Here is a 6,906-nt window from a genome sequence, read left to right on the forward strand (position 1 = left end):
GCCGGTTCGAATCCAGAGCCGCCAAGGTGCCTCCAAGCAAAGCACCGTCCCCACACACTGCTTTCCGGGCACCTGTCGTGGCGGCCCACTGCTCACCAAGGGTGATGGTTAAATGCAGAGGACACACCATGTGCTGTAGTGTTTCACAACGACAACCACTTCACTTTCACAATCGGCAATTTACATTTGGTTCTCGAGACCATTATTCCTTACAAATTAAAACAGCAGCTAATTTCAGTTTTCCCCACATCCCACAAAAATTAACTGCGTTTCCATATAACAATCAATAAAACTTTAGACACAATATAATCTTTGATGTTTATTACAGTAAATGTTACAAACTCCGTAGTCAAAGAAATCAGACATTTAAGATGTGTGTGAAAACAAGAAAGGGGGAAAGCATTAGACAACAATGCAAAGCAGAAAGAGAACAAGCGCTTTACTTATACAAGCTTTAAACAGAGAATTTAAAAGCAACATCTAAGCAGCAGGAAAATTCCCCAAGTCCTCAACAGGCCGGGACAAGTGCAATACCTTCCAAGCACAGAGCATTGCCACTCATCCCAACCTGCACAGAAAGGGATTACTAATCTGAGACAGCGGACGATTCACCGCCATGATCAGTTTTGCATGGATTTGCACAGCAACCGCTCAAAAAGCTAGATGCAAACCAGCAAAACTAACCAGTGCAGTGCGCAACGGTCCAATTACGGTCGCACGCCACAGCGATGCCCGCATCTAGAAGTACTTCAAGTGCTCACACTGCAGTAGATGTTTTAGTAACTACCTGCACTATAAGCACTTTAATACTGCTGAAACCTGCCGTAAAGGATGCTGGGGACGGGGAGGAGAGGGACGGGCACACGCATTCGCACTCACGCAAGCAAACAGACAGAGAGAGAGAGAGAGAGAGAGAGAGAGAGACAGAGAGAGAAGACGGGGTAGCAGGCCACCATCAGTTTTGCATAGATTTGCACAACTCGTTTTTTCTTGTAGTGCAACTATGCAAAACTAGCAGAGAGCTGCATGGGGGCGGGAGAGGGCGGGGGGGGGGAGCAGCACAGCGAAGACGAGATGCAAGTCCCAGCCCCTTATGCCAGAAGGAGCACTTAGGGCAGTAGGTGCTAGTCTACTTCACTATCTGCACTAGATGCACCTTAGCATAAGCACTAGAAACAGAGAGGCGGTGTCGGGGCACCTCGCCGCGGGCCGCGTCAAAGTAGTGCTTGAAGTGCCTCCACTGCAGTAGACATAACACGGAACTACCTGCACTGTAAGCACTTTGACACTACAATGACTCCTTCGCCAGCTCCGCATGGTCCTTCGACGTCGGCGAGTACCTGCAAAAGAAGAGGGGAAAAGTTGTCTTTTTTTCTCTTTTTAATTGCATCAGACACATCATGATAGATCTAAACCACTTTATGCAACGCCGTGGACGTGTAATTTAAGTGTATTTGCATAATGAGCGCGCAACAAGTCCACGCGTGGGCCAGCGCGCCTGCGTTTCACGTGGTCGTTTTTTACTGCGGCCCGCGAGATCCGAATTAAAAAAACGACCGAGACGCGCATGCGCGTGGCGACGCGGTCCTGCCGCAACCCTCCCCCACGGCCCGCACCAACATGGCGCCGCCGAGTCCACGGCGCTCTCCTCCGCGTCCAGCGTCGATCCCGGGCGCGGGGCGAAGTGCACAAAGACGCCCGCGACCCGTCCCGCCACTGCCACGGCGGACGGCGAGGGGCTGCTCGCCGTTCGACGCCGTCCACGTAACTCCAACGTGGGAAAAAAAAAAAAAAAAAAAAAAAACACTCGGCAACTAGTATTTACACCCCGAAACCACATGGTTACGCTTTAAAAGCGAGCCTCGGCGGACTGGAGTAGTAAGTCACGTTGTTCCGGGAACGACGGAGGCGAACACGCGGACAAAAAAATAAAAATAAAATAAAAAAACGCGTGCGAAATAACGCGAACTGGTTAAAAGTGCGCCCTCGCCGCGAAAACCACGCAAGAAGAAAGAAAATGGAAAACTCGCCGTCCACGGCGGCGAAGTTAGCAGACCTAGCATCCCACAAAGCGCGCTGCGCGCTGGGCTCCCGCCGCGGACGACGGCTCCGCGGGAACCCGCGCTGCCGCTCGGACCGGCGGCGGCTCCGGCGAGTCCGCAGAGTTACGCGCCCGCCGCGCAAACAAAAGCGCAACTCGTGACTGGAGGGAAACTCGCTAACAGGACCGGCCGCCCGGCCCGGGCTGCGCGGCGGCGCTCTCGGTTCTTAGTTAGCATTTTATTCTGTTATTTAATCGCCATTAAAACCTCGCGGCCGGAGTAGAAATGGCCGCGTCCAGAGCGGCGTGGACGTGGGTCTTTTTTCTTTTCTTTTTTTAATGAAACGTGCCGCCGCTAGCCTGCCAGGCTAAGCGGCTAACAGCCGCGCGGCCTGCCGCTGCCCCCCATGTGCTGGCCGCTTTGTTCTGGAGCCGCTTATCCAAAAAAAAAAAGAAGTAAAAAAAAAAAGGCGCCGCCGCGGCGAGAATATCCCCGCGTAGGTTCCCGCGCCGAGTCCGACGGCGGGGCTCCGCTCCGCGGCCGCCCTGCCCCGCTGCGGTTCCCCCCACGAAAGCGCCCCGGTTCCAGTAAGTATGGAGGAGCGGGGCTGCCATGCGCCTCTTTTACTACACTGTTTTCATCGCGCTTCCACGCCGCGTTTCACCGGCGAACGGAGCTGTTCTCCCCCCCAAGTCGGGCGGCTGAAGCGCACGAAAAAGAAAACAACAAAAAAAACGGGGTGCGAGAAATAAAAAGCGGGGGTCGGAGGAGAATTAAGCGGCAAAAAAACAACAACAACAACAACAGGTTTCACGTCCGCGACTGGCGCGCAGTAAAGACGCCCGCGGACCCACCATCTTCACTCACCGTCCGCCGCCGGCGCTCCGGGCGAAGCCGACCGAACTCGCGCGCAGAAAGTTCGCCGCGCGGACGGCGTCACGTCGAGCGGGGGGAGCGCGAGGAGGAAGGAAGGAGGGAGGAGGAGGAGGGGGGGACGAGAGAGAAAGAAAGAAAGAAAAAAAAAGTGGCGCGAATGCGCGCTTCTCCCCGGACCATGTGGCGAGTGCAGGGCGGCTCCCCGGCGAACGTAAATATCTGGCGGCCCGGCTGCTTCATTAGCATGGGGGCTCCCGGCCGCCAATCCCGCCACTCGCCGCCGGTTCGAACCGAACTCGTGCCGCTCGTAGTTATCTGTTAATGCACAGAAACCAAAAATTACAAATTACATCTAAAATCAACACATACAAAAAAAATATCGTATTTTTATATATATATATATATATATTTTTACTTTATCGCTGATTTCTAAAAGCGTGCACAGAGTGTAATAAGCATTTTTGCACTGCAAAAGGTATTTCGTGTGAGTGAAAACAGATCCAAAACTTTTATAGATAAAGTGTCATGAAACGATCTTATTTAATCAAACCAAAATGCTGCACAGTTTAAAGCAGTAACTTGTTGCCAGCAGTCAGGAACAGGACAGGAACCAAATGCAGAGTCAACGTCTCTCTCTAGAAAGTGAGAAAAAATTCACATATGAAATTACACGCAGTATTTTTAATTTCTGTCCTTTTTGTAACACCGACCACAACCACCCCTGTTAAAATTATGAATCTACACGCAGTATTTTTAATTTGTGGCCTGTTGTAACACTGGCCACAACCACCCCTGTTAAAGATATGAAATTACACGCAGTATTTTTAATTTGTGGACTGTTTTACACTGGCCACGACCACCCCTTATTAAAGATATGAAACTACACGCAGTATTTTTAATTTGTGGCCTGTTGTAACACTGGCCACGATCACCCCTGTTAAAGATATGAAATTACACGCAGTATTTTTAATTTCTGTCCTTTTTGTAACACCGACCACAACCACCCCTGTTAAAATTATGAATCTACACGCAGTATTTTTAATTTGTGGCCTGTTTTACACTGGCCACGACCACCCCTTATTAAAGATATGAAACTACACGCAGTATTTTTAATTTGTGGCCTGTTGTAACACTGGCCACGACCACCCCTGTTAAAATGGCAGTTAGCGAGGCTCCTCCCCCTGAAGGGGCCATGGGAGGGTTTTCTCTCTGCCAGCAGTGGCTGGATTTGTCCCCCTGTGTGACCCGGGGGGTCAGGCCGCATCACCCCTCACCCTTGGCCCCATTCATGTGTAAAATCCCACATGAGAGAGGGAGCAAAATGAAGAGGATTTGTCCCAGCTGAACACAAGGCTTTAGAAAAAGCGAGGGAAGAAGAGTTTCAAAGTGCCAAGAACTTAATTGCACTGCAGAGTAAATTAGGTATAATATCTGTAGCTTGTGTACCATAATTGTATGCTTTGTGCAGTCTGGGTATTAATGCTGTCACTGTACAATGAACCTATCTAGGCTAAAAATGGATGCATAAATCAGTGCATAGAACAGTTTAGTAGGTACTATGGTGTAAAATGCACCATTTTAGCAGACACACAATTTATATATATATATATATATATATATATATCAAAATGTTAGTTTGACAGCTTTATAATGAAAAGGGAAGTTTAGCTGCTTGCATGAGCTAAACAGTGAAGTTTTGACCACTGCAGGGATATAAACACAAAAACATTCTCCTGGTGTTTTTTTTTTTTTTTATTGTCCTACATGTTTTTATAACGTGTATTAATAATACATGCTAGATATTGAGTCATTTTAGGGATCGCTATCCCTGGTCTCAGATGTTTCCGTGTTCCACAAACACCTTATTTGACCCATGCCTGGTGAAGAGTAGAGAGGGTTGAATCGGGGTTTTACATACAAGTATTTGGTAAAATACAGTCTACATTGGTTGTGCAATGGATGTTCCATTGAAATTGGAACTAATTTTCTAAAATGTGAACTACTTTTCTAGGTGAGACCTTTTAAACAATGAGGAAAACATGTATTACCAATGGAAACAAGCAAAAAAACATAAGAGTTTTTGAACATATATTATTACCTTCATCCTGATAATTACGTTGGCGTAAATACAGCCAGCAAAATTCAGCATAATAAATAAAAAGTACTTCTATTTATATTAGAATTAAATATATTATGTATTTCTAAATAATTCTGATAAAATTCATTTTTTCGAAATTCATAATTTAAAACTAACCTCATGAAGCCTCCTTATCTCATCTTATCAAGTGACAGGTTGCCCATAAACTGTCTATTCAAATTAACATTAACATTATTTTTCCCAAATTTTAAAACTTATCATAATCACAGATGTATTGTTATGGTTCATTTGTACCAGCAGAGGAGGCTGTTGGCCAACAGTTGACTGCGGCGCGCCGCTCCTCCACACCATTCACACACAAGAAATGACAAACCCCTGTGATCATCAGATGATTTGCTGGACTGTGCCGACTGAGACTCATTTCACAGATCACGTCCTTACACTGTGACAGATGGCACTGATTCACAAAAGCCATTAAATGAACTTTTAACTGAGCAGCGGCATCAATACACGATGCACATTTAACATGAACTGTGTAATGAACGGCTGACGCCCAAATGCATGCACGTTTATTACAGGTTAATATTCTGAGCTGAGAATGTCACCATCTAGCTGTAGGGAAACTGGCCTTTCTGAGAAACAGCGGGTTGATTAATGAGTGCTGTTCATTTGTGAACAGTGTCAGATGATGTTTGTTTAAACACTGCACACTCTATCTCCGATCGTTTCGGCTATCAAATAATTTATGGCCTGAAGTATGACTTATTTTTTTTACACGTCTTGTGCGCTATCAGTTAACAGCTCCTTAATAGCTGGCTAATAAGAGTGTATTTTATGTGCCACATCTGTCACTTCTCTTAATGAATGAAACCATATCAAGGTTTGATGTAGGGGGTCTAGCCAAATTTTTAGGTATTTCTAGGAGCATTTTTTTAGGTATCATTGTACATCTAGCTTTACAAATCGCACCAAATATTCTGCACACTATATGCCACAACATTAAAAGCAGCTGCTTGATGCTGTCTAAATGACTCTCACGTAGCAATGCTCGCTGGTTCCTGGCAGCAAGATGTTAGAAGCAGGTCCTGTGAGGTGGGTCCTCATGGATCTCGCGTGTGTTCTGGGCTCAATTGGATTGAGATGTAAAGAATTTGGAAGCACAGTCAACACTTTGGACCGCAACCATTCCGGAACAATTTGTTCCGTGTGGCACAGCGCATTGTGCTGCTGAAAGAGGGCGCTGACATCGCCACGAAGGCTCTGCGTGGTCTGCAGCACGTAGGTGGTGCATGTCAAAGTAAGGATCCGGCTGCCGAGTTAACGACACCTCGTCTAAAATAAAAATGTGACTTGCCAGACCAGGCCACCTTCTACCATTGTTCCATTTCTGATGCTCATGTGCACACTGCATGCGCTGCTTTTGCGGTGGACAAAAACTCCAACTGGTCACACATTCGGACAGCGTTCAGTCTTGGTTAGCACTGATGTTTCAGTAATTTGTGCTAATCAAGTGTGGGTTGAGATTAGATGCCTTCATACTGGAGATGTACCGGCCTGTTTGTCCTGTATTACCATTTGGCCCTTGTCGAAGTCGCCCAGGTATATTATTTGCCTGCTTCCATCTTTTTGGCAGTAGCAGTAAGCTTTCCTACTTTCTACACGGCTAATGTTATATCAGACGTAATCCTTACATGTTCAAATGACAGTCCATTTTGAATTGTCCGATGTTTACTGTCCTTCAGAGACATTTCCCTTTCACAGCGATTATAGGATTCCTTCACTACTGTGCTTTACTAGTGCCAGATGAAAGGCCGGAGATGGATGTTCTGATGCAGCTTGTATTTAATTCCCTAACAGAGCTCGGGGATTAGGGAGTATGTAGAGTGGCAT

The 6,906-nt window shown here is 46.7% G+C and overlaps 1 long non-coding RNA gene across 1 annotated transcript; it reads right to left on the minus strand.

The window, feature by feature from the left end:
- Nucleotides 1-306: 306 nt before the first annotated feature.
- On the minus strand, nt 307-2,983 carry LOC114797262 (uncharacterized). Its single transcript, XR_003750832.1, has 2 exons — nt 2,910-2,983; nt 307-1,340 (listed from the first exon to the last, which is right to left on the minus strand). It is a non-coding gene; the product is annotated as an uncharacterized LOC114797262 (long non-coding RNA).
- Between the last annotated feature and the right edge of the window lie 3,923 nt (nt 2,984-6,906).

The sequence above is a fragment of the Denticeps clupeoides genome, chromosome 9 (genome assembly GCF_900700375.1).
Source record: "Denticeps clupeoides chromosome 9, fDenClu1.1, whole genome shotgun sequence".
Taxonomy (NCBI): domain Eukaryota; kingdom Metazoa; phylum Chordata; class Actinopteri; order Clupeiformes; family Denticipitidae; genus Denticeps; species Denticeps clupeoides.